Here is a 20,477-nt window from a genome sequence, read left to right on the forward strand (position 1 = left end):
AGAAAAGATGCTTAAATCTCACAAGCAATCTATCCAAGAGATATGGGATCTCATAAAAAAAACCAAATTTGAGAGTCACTGGGATAGAAGAAGGCACAGAGGTTCAAACCAAATGAATGGATAACATATTAAATGAAATAATCCTAGAAAACTTCCCAGAGATGAAAGATGGAATGGATTGCCAAATCCTGGAAGCCTACAGGACCCCAAACATCCAAAACCATAATAGACCAACTCCAAGACACATAATTATGAAGATAGCTAACATACAGAACAAGGAGAGAATATTAAAAGCTACGAGAGAAAGGAGGCAGATTACATTCAGGGGTAAACCAATTAGGTTAACAACTGATTTTTCATCATAGACTTTGAAAGCGAGAAAATCCTGGAACAACGTATTTCAAACACTGAAAAATAATGGATTCCAACCAAGAATACTGTATCCAGCAAAATTAAGCTTCAGATTTGACAATGAAATTAGAATATTTCACGATAAACAAAAGCTAAAAGAATTCGCAGCCAGAAAACCAGCACTGCAAAGCATTTTGAGCAAAATACTATAAGAAGAGGAGTTGAAAAATAGCGCCCAAAACTAACAGTGGGAGGTTTCTCAGTAAAGGGGGAGAAAAATAAGCAAAGAAGGAAAACTAGCCAAACTAAAATAAATAAATAAATAAATATGACTGGAAGTACAAACCATATTTCAATTGTAATCTTAAATGTTAATGGCTTAAATTCACCAATTAAAAGACATAGGCTAGTAACCTGGATTAAAAAAAACAAATCCAACAATATGCTGCCTTCAGGAGACTCATATGATAGGAAAAGACATACACAGGCTGAAGGTGAAAGGTTGGGAAAAATCATACCACTCACATGGCCCTCAGAAGCAAGCAGGAGTGGCCATACTCATATCAAATAAAATCAACTTCAAACCTAAGTTAATCAAAAGGGATAAAGAAGGACACTATATACTGTTAAAAGGAACCATCCACCATCAAGACATAATAATTATCAATTTGTATGTACCAAACAATGGTGCTGCAACGTTCATAAAACAAACTCTTCTCAAGTTCAAGAGTCAAATAGACCACAACACAATAATTATGGGGGACTTCAACACACCGCTCTCGACATTGGACAGATCCTCTAGACAAAAGCTGAACAAAGAAACTATAAAACTCAATAACGCAATCAATAACCTAGACTTAACTGACATATAGAGAATATATCAATCATCATCAAGTGGATACACGTTCTTCTCAGCAGCACATGGATCCTACTCAAAGATAGACCGTATATTATGCCATAGGGCGACTCTCAGTAAATATAAAGGTGTGGAGATAATACCATGCACCATATCTGACCATAATGGAATGAAACTGAAAATCAATGATAAAAGAAGGAAGGAAAAATCCTGCATCACCTGGAAAATGAACAATATGTTACTGAATGATCAATGGGTTACAGAAGACATAAAGGAGGAAATCAAAAAATTCTTAGAGCTAAACGACAATACAGACACAACATACCAGAATCTATGGGACACAATGAAAGCAGTTTTAAGAGGGAAATTCATTTCCTGGAGTTCATTCCTCAAAAAAAGAAAAAAACAACAAATAAATGAAATCACACTACATCTTAAAACCCTAGAAAAGGAAGAGCAAAACAACAGCAAATGTAGAAGAAGACAAGAAATAATTAAAATCAGAGTGGAAATCAATGAAATTGAAACAAAAAAAAACCATTGAAAAAAATTGATAAAACTAAAAGTTGGTTCTTTGAAAAAATAAATAAGATCGACAGACCCTTAGCCATGCTAACGAAGAGAAGAAGAGAGAGAACCCAAATTACTAACATACGGGATGAAAAAGGCAATATCACAACAGACACTACAGAAATACAGAAGATAATTAGAAAGTAATTTGAAACCCTATATTCCAATAAAATAGAAGATAGTGAAGATATCGATAAATTTCTTAACTCATATGATCTGCCCAGATTGAGTCAGGAAGACACACACAATTTAAACAGACCAATAACAAAGGAAGAAATAGAAGAGGCCATCAAAAGACTACCAACCAAGAAAAGCCCTAGACCGGATGGGTATACAGCAGAGTTTTACAAAACCTTCAAAGAAGAATTAATACCAATACTTTTCAAGCTATTTCAAGAAATAGAAAAAGAAGGAGCTCTTCCAAATTCATTCTATGAGGCCAACATCACCCTGATCCTGAAACCAGACAAAGACACTTCAAAGAAAGAAAACTACAGACCAATATCTCTAATGAAATTAGATGCAAAAATTCTCAATAAAATCCTGGCAAATCGAATACAAAAGCATATCAAAAAAATTGTGCACCATAATCAAGAAGGATTCATCCCTGGGATTCAAGGCTGGTTCAATATACGGAAATCAATAAATGCTATTCACCACATCAATAGACTTAAAGACAAGAACCATATGATCATCTCGATAGATGCAGAAAAAGCATTTGACAAAGTACAGCATCCCTTTATGTTCAAAACACTAGAAAAACTAGGGATAACAGGAACTTACCTCAACATTGTAAAAGCTATCTATGCTAAGCCTCAGGCTAGCATCATTCTAAATGGAGAAAAACTGAAGGCATTCCCTCTAAAATCTGGAACTAGACAGGGATGCCCTCTATCACCACTTCTATTCAATTTAGTTCTTGAAATACTAGTCAGAGCAATTAGATAGACAAAAGAAATTAAAGGCATAAAAATAGGAAAAGAAGAACTTAAATTATCGCTATTTGCAGATGACATAATAATATATTTAACAGACCCAAAAGGGTCTACAAAGAAACTGCTAGAGTTAATAAATGAATTCAGCAAAGTGACAGGATATAAAATCAACACGCATAAATCAAAGGCATTCCTGGATATCAGCAACAAAACTTCTGAAATGGAAATGAGGAAAACCACTCCATTCACAATATCCTCAAAGAAAATAAGATACTTGGGAATCAACCTAACAAAAGAGGTGAAAGATTTATATAATGAAAACTACAGAACCCTAAAGAGAGAGATAGAAGATCTTAGAAGATGGAAAAATGTACCCTGTTCATGGATAGGCAGAACTAACATCATCAAAATGGCGATATTACCCAAAGTTCTCTACAGGTTTAATGCAATGCCAATCAAAATCCCAACGGCATTTCTTGTAGAAATAGATAAAGCAATCATGAAATTCATATGGAAAAACAAAAGACCCAGAATAGCAAAAGCAATTCTAAGCAGGAAGTGTGAATCTGGAGGTATAGCGATGCCAGAGTTCAAATTGTACTACAAAGCAATAGTAACAAAAACAGCATGGTACTGGTACCAAAACAGGCAGGTGGACCAATGGTACAGAATAGAGGACACAGAGACCAATCCACAAAATTACAATTTTCTTATATTTGATAAAGGGGCTAAAAACATGCAATGGAGGAAGGATAGCATCTTCAACAAATGGTGTTGGGAAAATTGGAAATCCATATGCAACAAAATGAAACTGAATCTCTTTCTCTCGCCATGCACAAAAGTTAACTCAAAATGGATCAAAGAGCTTGATATCAAATCAGAGACCCTGCGTCTGATAGAAGAAAAAGTTGGCTCCGATCTACATATTGTGGGGTCGGGCTCCAAATTCCTTAATAGGACGCCCATAGCCCAAGAGTTAATAACAAGAATAAACAAATGGGACTTACTTAAACTAAAACGTTTTTTCTCAGCAAGAGAAACAATAAGAGAAGTAAATAGGGAGCCTACATCATGGGAACAAATCTTTACTCCTCACACTTCAGATAGAGCACTAATTTCCAGAATATACAAAGAACTCAAAAAATTAAATAAGATAACAAATAACCCAATCAACAAATGGGGCAAGGACCTGAACAGACACTTCTCAGAGGAGGATATACAATCAATCAACAAGTACATGAAAAAATGCTCACCATCTCTAGCAGTCAGAGAAATGCAAATCAAAACCATCCTAAGATATCATCTCACTCCAGTAAGATTGGCAGCCATTATGAAGTCAAACAACAGTAAGTGCTGGTGAGGATGTGGGGAAAAGGGTACACTTGTATATTGCTGGTGGGACTGCAAATTGGTGCGGCCAATATGGAAAGCAGTATGGAGATTCCTGGGAAAGCTGGGAATGGAACCACCATTTGACCCAGCTATCGCCCTCCTCGGACTATTCCCTGAGGACCTTAAAAGAGCATACTATAGGGATACTGCAACATCAATGATCATAGCAGCACAATTCACAATAGCTAGACTGTGGAACAAACCTAGATGCCCTTCAATAGATGAATGGATAAAAAAATGTGGCATTTATACACAATGGAGTATTATACAGCACTAAAAAATGACAAAATCATGGGATTTGCAGGGAAATGGATGGCATTAGAGCAGATTATGCTAAGTGAAGCTAGCCAATCCTTAAAAAAACAAATGCCAAATGTTTTCCTTGATTTAAGGAGAGCAACTAAGAACTGAGCAGGGAGGAAGAGCATGAGGAAAAGATTAACATTAAACTGAGATGAGTGGTGGGAGGGAAAGGGAGAGAGAAGGGAAATTGCATGGAAACGGAAGGAAACTCTCAACATTATACGAAATCACATATAAGAGGTTGTGAGGGGAAAGGAGGGAGAAACAAGGGAGAGAACTGAACAACAACAGATGAGGTAGAGAGGGAAGATGGGAGGGGAGGGGGGATAGTAGGGGATAGGAAAGGCAGCAGAATACAACAGTCACTAATATGGCATTATGTAAAAATTGTGAATGTGTAACTGATGTGATTCTGCAATTTGTATTTGGGGTAAAAATGGAAGTTCATAACTCACTTGAATCAAATGTATGAAAGATGATATGTCATGAGCTTTGTAATGTTTTGAACAACCAATAAAAAAAAGAAAAAATAAATAAATAAATAATTAGAGAAGAACAAAAGACAAAGAATCAGAATTATAGTTTTAAAGTAGAGCACCTGATAGATCCAGCCCACACAAGAGCTGGAGCTGGACAATTAAAAAATGGCTCCTGTGGTTTATTTAAGGGAGTACATCAAAGGCAAGGATAAGGTTCCAGGGGTGGAGTCTTGCTTTATCACCTCTCACAGTCAGCAGGTTGATTGGCTTCTTAGCAGGTCACACCCATCTCTGAGAGGCCCTATGGCTGCAGCTGGTCACACCATCTCCGGTGCTGTGTGGGACCAGATAGAGCCTAAATAGGGCTCCCAATGTGTCTGGACAGTCTTGGCCAGAGGAAATTTCCACTGGAAGTTCCCAGACACCAGATTCTTCTATTCACCAGGCTCTTGATGACGATGTAGTCCACACATAGCCCACAGATGGATCTTAACTGTTGATGATCAAGACTAAATTAATACAAGATATTTTTCTCCATGTAAGCCAGGGACCTCCTATGTTTTGGAAAGCAATGCTAAAAATTCTATAGGATACCAGCCATTACTCTTTGTATCAAAGCAGCTCAGCCACTATAACCACCATAGGGAGATCACTATCATCAAGAGAATGGATATAGGCTTTAACTCCTCAAACTGAGGTATAAACATTTTTTAAGACATAATTCTAATGGGGGAGAAAGGGAATGAGGAAAACTTAGAGGATATGGTGTGGTGAGCCGCTTCTGCAGATTATGGTCGCCATTACAAGATGGCGCTGGCTCCGCCGTGGTCTGTGACAAACAACTCCTTATTTGGGAGAGTTGGCGCATGGTTTTTCAACACCCTATGAGAAAGTTCCACGTGGCAGCTTCGCATTGGGGCTTGAGATGCTTTATTAAGGCTGGGAGGGGCATCCAAGAGGGAGAGAAGAAATATCAAGGGCCTGAATAAACTGCTGAAAGAAGATTCCTGAGTTGCGTCTTCCTTGCGGGCAAGGGGTCGCGACAAGTGGTGCCGAGACCCGGGAACCAGAACTTTCAGTAGTCAGGGGTGGTGCCCCGGTTAGTCCCAGGTAAGTGGGATCTGCGATCAAAGCGGGGATTAGTCCCAGGTAAGTGGGACCCGCGATCAAAGCGGGGCAGCTCCTCTGTAAAGCACGAGAGAGCGTTACATTTTATTGCAGCTGCACTGTGTACTTTCACTTTTGTTTTTTGTGCGTCTTTTGTTGTGTCATGGGTGCCGCATCTTCAAGTCCGCTTCTCCTGGCCCTAGATGGCCTGTTACGTTCCAAGGGCCTAGAAGTGAAACGTAGTACTTTACAGAGATTTTTACAGAAGACAGATATTGCTGCACCGTGGTTTGCGTTTTCGGGCAGCCTTACTATACCTAGCTGGGATAAGTTAGGCAAAGATCTTGACTTTGCTTCTGAGCAGGGCATATTAGAGGGTGGGGTGATACCCCTTTGGAAGATGGTTCGTAGTTGCCTCACAGATGGCAGATGTCAGGACGCACTTACTAAAGGACAGGAAGTTCTAGAGCAATTACATGAGGAAAAATCGGAGACAGCAGGAAGTGAGGTATTTCAGGAGGATGGGAGTGTGCGGAGCGTGAAACAGGGGAGGAGACGATTGTATCCAGATCTCAGTACGCTGCGCACACCCCCATGCGAAAGTGGGTCAGAGGAAGAGGAGGATGAAGAGGAAGAGCTCGGGAGGCTGTCTCGTCAGCTAGGGAGTTTAGCTATAGGAGAAGGGAACAAAAATAAACAGGGGCTCAAGAAAAATGATCCTCCGGATCCACCGCCATATGGTGGGGGTGTTTCGGGGAGAGCTTTCCATGCCCAAACATGGAGGGCTATTAACGCTGAGATGGGTCTTGCTTATCCTGTTTTCCAGGATGACAATAGGGGAAGATTCCATGAGCCCTTAGATTTCAAAATTGTGAAGACCCTGGCGGAGTCTGTGCGCACTTATGGGGTGGATGCCGCCTTCACACTAACTCAGGTGGAGAGTCTGTCTAGATACTGTATGACTCCCTCTGATTGGGCTAGCCTTGTTCGGGCTTGTGTTTCTCCAGGTAAATATTTGGACTGGAGAGCCTTTGTGCTAGAGGGCGCGGTAGAGCAGGCCGCCCAAAACCATGCGGCGGGACACCCCCATTGGGACAAGGATATGCTTTTGGGACAAGGTAGATTTGCTAATCAACAAACAGGATACCCCCCCAACATTCACGCCTTGTCAAGATCACTCTTGGGAGAAACATCAGGTCTCTAAGGGTTTCTCTCTTTCCCCATCTCATAAAAGATACTTATATAATTCTTCCAACTGTAATTCCTCTATAGGAACTGGTTGGTCTTGGTTTCAATGGTTAATTTCCAATGAAAAGGGAGCCACAGCTGATATCTCCGCTTTGGCTCAATTACGAGGAGTCAAAAGCTGGTTGTTTAATGTTTCTGGTAGTATCCAAGACTCGGATCGAGGTAGGAGACTCGGAAATATTTCACATAACTCACAATTAAGTAATGTTACGTTATCCTCTGCAGCAGTCTGTCTCCAATCTCCGTTCCTGTTTCTTTTGGCTAATGATACATCACAGGGGATGCTTAATTGTTCTAATGTTACCTGTTATTTAACTGAGTGTTGGAATGGCTCTTGGACTGTGGCAGTGATTATAAAAATTCCAACCTTTGTCCCGATCCCAGTTACTGCGGATCCGGAATCTTTTCCTATTGTTGAACTGATTAGAGCCCGTAGAGATTTTGGTATTACGGCAGCTATAGTGACAGCTGTGGCGGTATCTGCTGCTGCAGCAGTTACAGCTGGAGTAGCCATGGCCAGCCAAGTACAAACTGCTGCCACTATTAATGAGGTTATTCAACAAACATCCACCATACTTGAATCTCAAAGTAGAATTAATCAACACATTTTATCTGGGATTCTGGCTGCTAATCAAAGGATAGATCTGCTTCAAGCTCAAGTTGAGGAATTGTCTGATCTAGTATATTTAGGTTGTGTTGATCAACGTGCACATTTATGCATAACCTCTGTCAGATTTAATGATTCCAGGAATGCTTCCCGCATCATTGGCGAATATTTGGCCAGAAATTGGTCCATGGAAGCGGAAGACATGATCCAGTCTCAACTAACCCAGATAGCTGTCTTGAATAGTACCCGTGTTGATCCCGTGACTTTGGGTCAATTCACTGATTGGATATCTTCTGCCTTTTCCTTTTTTAAAGAGTGGGTGGGGGTAGGCATTTTTGGTGCAATGTGTTGCTTCGGTATGTTTCTCTGCTTGTGGTTTTTCTGTCACCTCAAGGCCCGCAGTGCTCACGATAAGGCTATGATCATCCAAGCTCTTGCAGCTTTAGAAAATGGCAATTCACCTCAAGTCTGGCTTGCGCATCTTAAACAGTAAATCTTTGACATGGTCGTTGCACCCCAAGTTATTATAACATTGCACTGGGATCGGCATGTCTTTCCTCGTTATTCTCTTAGTGTTGGAAAGCCCTTGCACTCTGCTGGTCTTGCTGCCATTGCACGCAGGTGGGTTTCCACACTAGTGCTTCTCTATCGCCTTAAAGTCCGTGCCTTTCTTTCAGGGGGTTGTCAACTTGTTTGTCGTTGTAAACAGCCACAGCTCAGCCTCAGCTATCCCCCTTCGTCTACCATCGTCACGATACACGATGCGAGGCAAGGCACTGCACTTGAGTGATCCTTGAAGTGGACCTCAAGGAGAGCATGTCCTATTGCATGCGGGTTTGATGTCCACGCCCCGCCCCACGAAAAAAGGCGTCGGCTGATATGGCCTCAGATCTGGGGAAGGGCCCTCCTTAGGACTGAGCCATACTATGCAGCCACTTCTGCACAGTGGGATAGGACCTCTACTCTCGCCTGTATTGTTTTCAGAAAACAGAATGGGGGAACTGTGGTGAGGCGCTTCTGCAGATTATGGTCGCCATTGCAGGATGGCGCTGGCTCCACTGTGGTCTGTAACAAACAACTCCTTATTTGGAAGAGTTGGCGCATGGTTTTTCAACACCCTATGAGAAAGTTCCACGTGGCAGCTTCGCATTGGGGCTTGAGATGCTTTATTAAGGCTGGGAGGGGCATCTGAGAGGGAGAGAAGAAATATCAAGGGCCTGAATAAACTGCTGAAAGAAGATTCCTGAGTTGCGTCTTCCTTGCGGGCAAGGGGTCACGACAATATGGGATTTGAAAACTAAGATTTCAAAAAGCAGGGAAAATTCCCTGTGAGGGGAAAAAGAAAAAAGAAAAAAAAAACCATCTCTAAGACTAAGAAAACATGTTGATTTATTAAGTCAACAATATTTATCATGCATGTGTATTGATCACTGTGTTTGACATTAGAGTTGCTGTGAAGCAATTAGACTTATATTTCATTGGTCATAATGGCCATCCTTAATTGCAATATTGAGAAATGTGGTTTTTATTTTATTCATGTGTTTAACTAGAAATAGGGGATCCCATTTTTAGGAAAGAAGGGGAAAATGGATTTTGGAAAACAACAAGTAATCTCTGCTACTTAGGAAATATGCCATACACAGTAGAATAAGACAAAAGACCTAGAGTGGTGGTAAAGGAAAGTCTCACATAAAAAATTGCAGCACACTAAAAAGCATTTAGTCAAAACTGAAGCCGGAAAGAGTTGGGTGGCACCAGGAAGGGTGTCTCAAACCAACACTGAGAGACCATGGTATTGAGAGAAATTCAACAGTTCTGTTGAAGAGCTTGGGGACAGAACTATGATGGGTAGAATTCAAACTAGAAAAATAAAAAATAAAGCAATTATTAACCCTAGAAAACCTCAAAAAATGAGTATGCAGGGAAACATAAATCACAAAATTCTCCTCATCTCAGTGTGGAAGCCGTTCTCCAGAGGGGGCCTCAGCACTACTTGGCAATTACAGATTTCCTCTGCTCATCTCTCACCTTTTCACTCTCCATAATGACAAATTCAAACTCCCTCTACTCTCCTCAAATGCCAAGCTTCTGCCCATTCCCCACAAAACAGGCAATTTCTCAGAGAAAAATTCAGTATAAAAGCAATCTGTTCTTTTATATGACTCTAATATAATCCTCAGCTTTTCTATGGGCACAGAGAATGCCAAGAGCTGACCATGTATTTTTGTGGGACTGCCTAGGCAGATGGGGAAAAAACTGTGAAGATGCAAAAGAGTTTAAGGTATTAACAAAGAGTGCTATTGACTAACATGACATCATTTGTAGAGTGAATTATGATGTTCTGTTGAATGTCCTGACAATCTAGATCCCTTTAAACTATATATAATGTGACAGGGCAGGAAAGCTGATAAGCCCTGGGGCAAAACAATAAGTATGTACTTTGGAGTACTGCAAGTGCATGTGAACCCATTTCTGGCAGATAATAAAGGAAGGTCTTCTCCATGTCAATAGTTGCATATGAAATGCCACAGTCTATATGAATCTAACCTAGTCAAGGGATCACATCAGGTGTAGCAGTTCCCCAGAACAACAGACTATTATAAGGACTTGGCATGTGAGTGGCAACAATCACTCTGCAGTGCACAGGCGAGAACTCCCTTCCCCTCCTTTTGGGTTATTTTTGCCACAGAAAATAACCATTTTAAATTCTGTCTATAAGGTTATCTTGTTTGGAAAGGGAAACTGGTTCATTCACGTCTGTACTTGTGAATTCACTTTTTTGTTTTCAGAATGGAAGATGCACTATCAAGGGAAGTCTGAAGGAGCAGATTTGAATAACTGGTCTAATTATAGTTATGAACCTCTAACAAAAAGTTAGCATTCTATTGTAACATAGTGTGGCCTTGGTATGTCCTAGAGTCATTCAAATGGTTCACTCAATTATATTATTTTCTAATAAGAATTACTTTGTGACCAAGTGAGAAAAGATGATGAGATACCTTATGTACATGCATTTCTTATCTTGCACCAAGATATTGAGAAAAACCAGGTGCAAGCTTATAGTGAACATGGGGGGGGGGGGACAACAGTGTGTGGGAGAGTTGGTTAAGGTAATGTAATGCAAGATAAGGTAATGCAAACATTAAACTCCCTGTCCCATCTCCATAATTCCTGAACCACCATTGATTCCACTTCCTCCTATGCCAGTCCTTTCAAGGACTCCATCAGCACCTCTCCTCCACTTTCAACATTCCTTCTGCCTCCTCCAAGAGGCATGGGATAACCTGTAGAGCCAGGGCTATCCTCATACAAGCACGGAAAAGGGTGGGTAAGGGCTCTGAGATGTTACTACCTTCCACAACCACAAGGGCACTCAACTTTGTCTTGGGAACCACCCCTAAAGTAAGGCAATTTCTCCTCTGACAAACCTTGTTCAGATCTAATATCCAGGCAAGTGGTTGGTTTAGTTGTACTCAGAACCCCTTTTTCGGTATCAGACTTATTTGAAAAAAACTATAGGTCTCACTATAGACAGGACTCTCCAAATGATAAAATTATTTACCTCTATCTATACAACATATCACCCTTCTTGAGCAGACTTACAGAAATATATACTTGATGAATATTTTTTAAAACAGGATATAAAAGAAGAATGGTGATGAATAAGGCTAGAGACATATCAGCTCCACCTATCAGACCCAAATGGGACCCATGTTGCTAATACAGCTGCTCCAAAGGCAGAACTAGCATGGGGTCCAAATGATGGGGAAACGTCTCCTTTCATTATCTAAGATGCATTCTATTAGTTTAAGAAAGGGGGTTCCTAGACACAAGTATCCCAACAATATTCAGAAATTATGGCGAAAGACAAATGAAGACTCATTTCAATTCCTAGATAAGATATACCTGGCAGTTTGATACATATACATGTGTGTATATGTATGTATATGTATGTATATGTGTGTATGTATATGTATGTATATATGTGTGTATATGTATATATGTGTGTATATATGTATGTATATGTGTGTATATAATTTTATATATATAAAAATAACCCTAATGTGCCAGAAAACATGAGAATAAAAAATATGACATTTATATGGCAGTGTACTCCACACATTAAAGAGAAAACTGAAAAAGAACTAAGAGAATTTGGGGGATAAACCCATCCAGTTAGTGAATATAATATTAAGGTGCTTAAAAATGGAGAGCAACTTAAGAAAAAAGATGCAAACTGCAAAGCCTCCTTGCTGACTGCTGCATTAGACCCGCAAGGAACAGATCCTTCAAAGAAATATAAGGTACCCTAGGCAAAGATCAATGTGCCTAACTTAAAATTGAAGGACCCTGGGAAGAAAAGACTGTCCTAAGTTGAAGAAAGTACAAGTAGGATAAAAAAGGAAAGAGACTGGGGCTCACAGACAACAGAAAATGGAAAGTATTCAGATACAGAATGAAAAGGCCCAAGGGAATCCTCGGATCTGAGATACCACATAGAAATTTTCCCCATAGGAGCCCTAGGTAAAACAGAGTAGAGAATAAGTCAATGGATTTTCTTGAGGACACGGGTGCTACTTATTTAGTACTGACTACTAAACTGGAACAAAAACAACTTTATGGACTACTCACATAATGAGAGTCTCAGAGAAAGAACAGAACATCCCTTTTGCAACCTTAGGAGTTCCACCTTGGAATCTCACACTAAAGCAGAGTTTCTGGTATATGCCAGAGAAACTGACTTCCCTTTTGGGATGAGATCTCTTCTGTAAATTAAATGCTCAAATAACCTTTTTACCAGGTCAACTCATCATTAAAGTCCTTCCTGAACAGGCCTGGAACTTGCAGTTTGCCTTCCTGAAATCCAAGGAACACCTGGAGGAATGAATACAACCTGAAATCAACCAACAGGTAAGACCCAGTGTGAAAGCAGTTGGGACTCAAGACAAGGCAAAGAATACTTCCCCAATACAAACTGTCTGAAAGGAGGGGCAAAGGTCCCTATCAAAATAATATCCCATGAAGCGGTTGACACACAAGGGATAAAGATCAGTCTTAAGAGTTTCTTGCCCTAGAAAACAAATCCCAAGAACTATTTGCATTTGAATAGTAGGTCCTAGAACTCAGTCAACTCAACAATACCGGTGCACTGTGTTGCCCCAAGGTTTTAAGAATTCCTTCCCCTTGTTTAGGTAAATTCTGGCTAAGACCTGAGGTCTTAGTTAAATTAACACCTGTATTGGGGCTTAGCTTTGTCCTGGGGCAGAGACCTTTTGCCTGATTATAAACAGCAATTGCCTGTGTAGATACTCTCAAAACCCACAGGGAACTGAGGATTTGAGGGGATGGCTGAGTTTTTAAATTTGGATTCCCAATTATGGGCTTATAGTAAAATCACTTTATGAGACCCTTAAGGAACATGGGCTTGGGTGATAGAATGGACTAAGGAATGTCAAAGGCCCTTCTGATATAGTGAAGGTGAAGAAGTATCAGCCCTGGGACTTCCTGAAATTACAGAAGCCATTCAACTTGTGTGTTTATGAAAAACAAGGATTAGAGCTTAGAGTTTTAATTCAGCCCTTAGGATATGTGCCTTGTCTGGTGGCATATTTTTCCAAACTACTGGATCACACATCTGAGGGATGGCCTCCCTGTTAGTGAATTTGTGATCACAGACATTTGTGACATTCTATAGGATACAGAAAAATTCACATTGGGGCAACTTTTGAACATGAACATGCCCATCATTTCTACTCCGATTAGCAACAGAAAGGAGGCTACTGGCTCACCTCAAGAATGGGAAAATACCCAGACAATCTACTGAATAATCTCATCGTGAGAATATAAGTTACCTCCACATTGAATCTAGCCACCTTGCTCCCAAATGAGGCCTTTGACACCCTCCTTAACATAATTACCTGCAGATTATTAAACTATTGAAGTCAGCCAGATCTCTATGATCAGACTTTTTCCTGCCCCCAAACTAGAATTACAGACTGGATCAGCTTTACAGACCAAGAGAAGCATCAGGCTAACAGTGACCTTAAAAAAATAAAAGGCAAAAGCACTGCCTCCCCAAAACTCAACTCAGAAGGCCTAAGTCATTGTCCTCGGCAGGGCTCTCTTCCCAGCAGAGGGAAAGGGAATAAACATAAACATCAACTCACCATATACCTTTTTGGTACTGAATGCACGTGGTATCATGTGGTAAGAGTACGTTTTACTGAAGATAACAGAGAAATCAAACATGTCCCTTAAATCTTGCTATTATTTGATGATGTTCACAAGTCTTCCCAGGTAGCAATATACTGTTCTGGCCACCAGGAGGAGGAAAGCCTAGGGAATAAAGGGAAGCAACTAGCTGACAAAGATGACAAGCAGTTCTCTGGGTTGGTGACTTCATAGCCCTAACTGGATCTCTTGTTCGCCAAATTGACATATTGCAATATATATAGGCCCTCACATACTGATAAAGACAAAGAAAGGGTAATGGAATGTGACTTACCCTTTGACCAAACAGGCCTTGGACAGAAATGTAAATGCTCAGGGAATAATTCTGATCCTAAAAGCCTTTCTGGAGACTATGATAAAACCTATCTACAATAGTACTCATTATGCAAAAGATATTACTCTCCAGTGGATACAGAAATATATTATGGGACTCAATTTACAAAACCAGTTGGTTCCCTTTATTGTCTAGGCTTTCCACCTTCTGGTGATAATAACAGTATACTGCCACCCAGGGAGACTTGTGAATATATTCTAGTAACAGTAAGATTTCAGGGACGTGTTTAATTTGTTATCAAAAATGCCTTACATGTACCAAAAATAATAACTTAAAGGGAGGTACAACCATCAGATGTCCACAAGTGGGAGTTTAGTTTCAGGGGGATGGCCCATCCAAAGACTGGCTAGTTGATTTCATTCAGATGCTCCAAGCCCTGGGAAATTACAGATATGTTAGTTTTCATAGGTACCTTTTTGGGGATGATAGAGGCCTATCCAAATTACTCTGAAAAAGCAACTAAAATTTTCAAGGCAATTTCAAAGGAAATTACCCCAAGATTTGGCCTAACATAATTCAAAGTAACAATGCATCTTCATTTGTCATAGCTGTCAGTCAACAGATGGCTTGAATACTGTACATTACTTGGAAACTATACTCTTCTTAGAGACTTCAATCAATATGAAAGGCTGGGGTGAATCACACTTCAAGAAAAAATATTGTCAAAATCTGTCAAAAAACCCAACTTAACTTGGGATAAAGTAGTAGCAGCTCTGTCACAGATTAAGGTGGCTCCATGAAGTGTACTCAAATTGAATCTTTTTGAAATACTATGTAATAGGTCATTTCACATTTCTCTCCCTATAGAAGAACATGATGAGTTTTTAAAGGATCATTGGTAACTCAGTATGTACAAACACTGGGGACTATATTAATTTTTACCCATGAGTTTGCTTCCAACAGGTCTGCACACTACCATTCATGTACTACTTTATCCAGTTCAATCTGACAACAGAGTTCTTCTAAAAATCTGAAAAGAACAAGGACCAGACCAATAGCTAGTGGCAAAATGAATAGGAACACTGAAAGTATTTCTAAAGACTAATACTTCTGTCAACCTAGCCAGAGTAAAACCATGGATCCATCACACACAAGTCTGCACCCAACATCTACCCATTCCACTGACAAAGATCAGATTCCTAGTCTGTCATCTCAATAGAGGACCTCAAGTACTTAAGAAAAAAAAAATGGTAATATTTATCCTCTCCTTTGATGACCCTTTCTTAAAACATCTTTTGGGGTCCTACAGGAAGGATCTTTTTTATAGAGTGTACAGCTAATAGGAATAGAGACAATCCCATAGTAAACAGATGGGCCATCAAAAAATGGAGGCCATCTCAGTGTTAGGCTATACCCTCAATAAAAGGATCTTTGGTTGTGCCAAGAACAAGGGAATACCAGCTTAAGTTTAACACACTATATCATTAAAACCCCATTACAGAACACTTGAAACGTGGAGAAGGGCTAATTTTGTTAGGAAGGAATACAAAAATCATACCATACAAAATTGTACCTCAATTTCCTTTTATGAAACATTAGAATTAATGTAGCTAGCAAGAGTTCACAGAAATAAGATTACAAAGTATTTTAGTCAGCTTTTTCACTGCTGTAACTAAATGACCCAACCAGCACAACTGTAGAGGAGGAAGAGTTTATTTGAGGGCTCATGGTTTCAGAGGTCTTGGTTCATAGAAGGCCGGCTCCATTCCTCGGGGCTCAAGGTGAGGCTGAACATCATGGCGCGAGAGTCGCAGAGTGAGGCCAAGAAAAGCAGGTCACATCACAGTGATTAGAAAGCAGAGAGACTCCCCTCACCAGACACAAATATATACCCAAAGCCACGATCCCAAAGCCACTCCCCAATTCCCACCTCCTCTAGCCACACCCTACCACTGTTAATCCTTATCAGAGGATTAAATCATTGATTAGGTTAAAGACTCTTTCTTACAACCCAATCATTTCTCCTCTGAACCTTCTTACAATGTCTCACATATGAGCTTTTAGGGGACAAGTCACATTCAAATCATAACACAACGTGCTCCACAAGAGGCCAAAACCCAATATCTCAAGGTACAAGTGGCAACTGATAAAGGAATAAAACAGATTATATAATTAGTACTCAAGTATGTACACACCTATTCTGGATTTATAGGATGGCTTGCTTGTGCATTCAGATCCTCCAACATTTCCAATTCCAGGTTAAACATTTCCATTCCAACACTACTCATTTCACCCACCTTCAAGCAGGAAGTAGCCAGAGTCGTCACTGCCCCCTTATCACGTTAAGACCTGTAGTGGAATTTGGACAGAAGGGAAACTGTAGCTGTCTGCGGTTATCCTTTGCAAGAAAAAGCCTATGCCTCCTTGAGCATGTAGCCCTTATTAATCATTTAAACTAGCTGCACAAGGTTGATTTACCGAAACTTACCCTAATCTTGCCCCACCCCTCCAAGGCTGGTGCAAATGAACAGATTACCAGCAGGTTTCATCAATTTCTTCCTAAAGATAAAAAAAGCTTAAAACCTGTGTTAACACAGTTCTTCAGAATTCTAGTTCACCATCTTCTCCATCTTGCTGGCTTACCAAATCTTGCTCCTTACTCTAGCAACTTGTCCTGGATTTGTTAGGCCCTTTTTGAGCAGCAAATATACAGACTTGGATCTGGCAACACAAGTGTTAATGATACCATCTCTATTTGGATTATAGGCCAAGAGTTCCAAATTAAACTGGTGATCATTAGTCAAACTGAAGGCATATTGCCTAAGAAAAAATATAGTTGATTAGCTTAGCATTGCAAATTGTTATAAAGTGAGAATAAGCATCAAAGTGACAAAGAACCAAAAACGGAGGTAAATCACAGGAATGTGATCAAGAAACAAGAGTCCAGGATATATACTTAGATTTATCTCAATAACCTCCCAAACTAGAGCACCATGAATGACTGATGATCCTGAATCATTAAAAAACACTTGAAAGACAAAATTAATACAAAAGAAAGTTAATTATTAAGTACTTTATTTAAGTATAGTATATTTGCCAAGTCAAGACAGCAGTAGGATTTACTTTACACATTCTTCCATTCCAAAAGCTTGGAAAAATATATCAGTAAATGTAAGATATAACTCTTGAATATCCAGAATAGTCTTCTGGATAATGCAAGAATAAATAAGTTATCTTCTTCACACAAATTATCCCCCCCAAAGTAACTTATAACATGTAATTCTATCTCTAAAAAACAGTTACAATCCCTCTTAAATTGAATATGAATAAACGTGTAAAAGGAGCACAAGTTTTAAAACTTCAATGCAAAATTTTAATACATTGGTTTTAACCATTATCCTTTTTTTTATTATTTTTAAATGCCACACATGGGCTGGATTGTAGGTTCCAAGAGTCATAACAACTATAGACCATTCTGTTGGTTAATAATTCATTAAAGTTCTTGAATCTCTGACTGTAAGGCAACAATTGAGAACTGATTTCAGAAACAGAATGCAAGTACTGAATTACAAATTCTACCAAGTTAGCTAAAGTAGGTGGAGAATTCACCTAAGATGAAGAGTGGAGGTTTATTTTACCCATTTCAAGACTTCTCCACATATTTTGCCAGTTTGAAATAGTCTAGGGGAGGGTGAGAATAGTTTAAAAGGTGTATTTCTTATTTTCATGTGTAAATACACATCCTTAAAGGTTAAGCCTATCTCTAACCTGTCATCAGTTCAGTGAAATACACTGCTTTCTTCTTAATCACTGGTGACTTCAGAACATGGTTGTCCACTGAGGGGAACTAAAACCCGAATACAAAGCAATCATGAAGTGCAGGCAGCCAAAGGCCAGTAGGTGGGAGAGCAGAAGTACCTACTCTGGCCGCACAAACTCTTCCAGCTTAAAAGCATCATATCTGTAACTATACTGAGTGCTACATTTCCTATATGTGCCTGAAATTATGAACACCTGATATATTCTGTATTCTGCATTTAGTAGACAATTTGTTCAATAATACTAACTTAACTTACACTTTACTTTCTCATATTCTGAACAGGTAAATCTAAGTAAAAAAAAAAAAAAACTATTTGAAAGATTAATTAAGAATAATTATCGGGCTGGGGATATAAAGTACTTGCCTCGCATGCAGAAGGCCCTGGGTTCAATCCCAGCACCATTAAAAAAAAAAAAAAAAAAAAGAATAATTTTTAAGGGGCTGGGGTTGCGGCTCAGTGGTAGAGTGCTAGCCTAGCATGTGTGAGGCACTGGGTTCAATCCTAAGCACCACCTAAAAAAATAAACAAATAAAATAATTTTTTTAAAACAAGAATAATTTTTAAAGAATCAGGAATCTTGATTTAGACCATAAATGATTTAAAATACTATTACTCTGAATTTATTAGTACATCTTAATCATTTTTTGCACTAATTTTCAACATAATTCTTAGATAATGTTCCACTTCAAAAAAAAGCTATTAGATAATTATGACAATTACTTTGGAATGCAATATTTAAAACATTTTGAAAAATGATAAATAAAAACATGAACCTAGTGACACTGAAATACTGCATTATTCCCAAGAGTTCAATGCAAAAAAGATGTTTCCCGATATTTTACATTCAGTTCATATCTTTATCTCTATGCCCAGGCAAACACTCTGTTTCAAGACTATTGCTTTGTTTCTTGTAAAGACATTTAACTCATTGTTACTGCAAATATATTTAAAATATTTTATGATTACTTATAAGTAAGTACTTGTTACCTTTTATATTAGTCAGGGTTCTCTAGAGGAACAGAATCAACAGGAAGTATAATTTTGAAAGGGGGACTCATTAGGTTGGCTTACACAAACAGAAGCTGGATAGTCCACAATGGCTGTTTGCAGGCTGGAGAACTGGAAGAACCAGTAGCTGCACAGTCCAAGAAGCTGAAGCCACAGAACAAAAGGGATCAATGGTTCTATCCTAGTCTGAGATGGAAGGCTTCTGGAAATTCCCTGGAGAATCACTGGCAGAGATCACTTTGGAAGAGTGAAAAAGCAAGAGAGATCCTCAGACATCACAGCAGCAATCAATCTATTCAAGAAGAATCAAGTTTGCATCTGCTGCTGCTTTTCTTGTTCTTCAAACTTTCATTTCATCCAAGCCATCATCCTATTTGAAGGTGCTGCCCATGCTCATGGAGGGTCTCCATTTCAGTTGGCCATCCCACATGCCAATCATTCCTTGACACACCCTGATCAACACAGTCATAAACCCCTTAATTCTTGCATCTCTTAATCCAATCAAGTTGACAATTCAAATTGGCCATTACACCTTTCTAAAATACTAGGGTAAGGATCATTGTTATATTCACAATACAAAAATGCTCATAATGTTAAGTTTCCTAAACTTCTTTTTTAATGTTTCAAGTGTACTTTATTTCTCAATATGCCATAGGTATAATAGGTACACAGTGCTTTTACTTGGCATCAATTATAAGTTGGCACAGTTACTGATCTCTCCATTCCTTTGGGATGACTCCACCAACAGGGGACAGGTTCCATTCTATTCCAATTTGTGTTATTTTGTGTGTCCACACAGCTCCAATAGTTAATACCACATTACCATATTTGTCTGGAAATCAGGTACTCTGTCAGCCATTATTTGCTGGATGTTCAAACTTGGAGACGATTTAGTGCAAATTTGGCCACGGGAAACATCCAGGAACTGAAAAGAACTGCAGCAACTGAAGCTGCTGGTTTGGTACAAATTTGTTCCAGGTACCCTTGCAAAAGCTTACATTATTTTTAAGTAATACACTATACTGAGTTTTTGTAGGTTAAAAAAAAAAACACTCCCTAAATTCATGAAATCCATGCAGCTCATTACTGTACCAGATATTAAAACCTTAAGCACTGGTCCTCATTACCGCTGGGAATTTCTACAAAATAAGCCACTTGTACCACATTTAAATTTACAGGTTATTTTGTCCAGCTGTTCAACCAAGAGTAATACTGCTCTAAGAAATCAACTCTAAATTCATGTCGTTGTCTAATTGATACTATTTTTCCAACCCATATAAAAAATTGATTGCCTA

At 39.2% G+C, this 20,477-nt stretch overlaps 1 pseudogene; it reads right to left on the bottom strand.

Moving 5' to 3' along the window:
• Positions 1-17,453: 17,453 nt before the first annotated feature.
• LOC143396472 (cytochrome c oxidase subunit 7B, mitochondrial pseudogene) lies at positions 17,454-20,109 on the bottom strand (annotated as a pseudogene).
• Between the last annotated feature and the right edge of the window lie 368 nt (positions 20,110-20,477).

Source organism: Callospermophilus lateralis, chromosome 4 (assembly GCF_048772815.1).
Source record: "Callospermophilus lateralis isolate mCalLat2 chromosome 4, mCalLat2.hap1, whole genome shotgun sequence".
Classification (NCBI taxonomy): Eukaryota; Metazoa; Chordata; class Mammalia; order Rodentia; family Sciuridae; genus Callospermophilus; species Callospermophilus lateralis.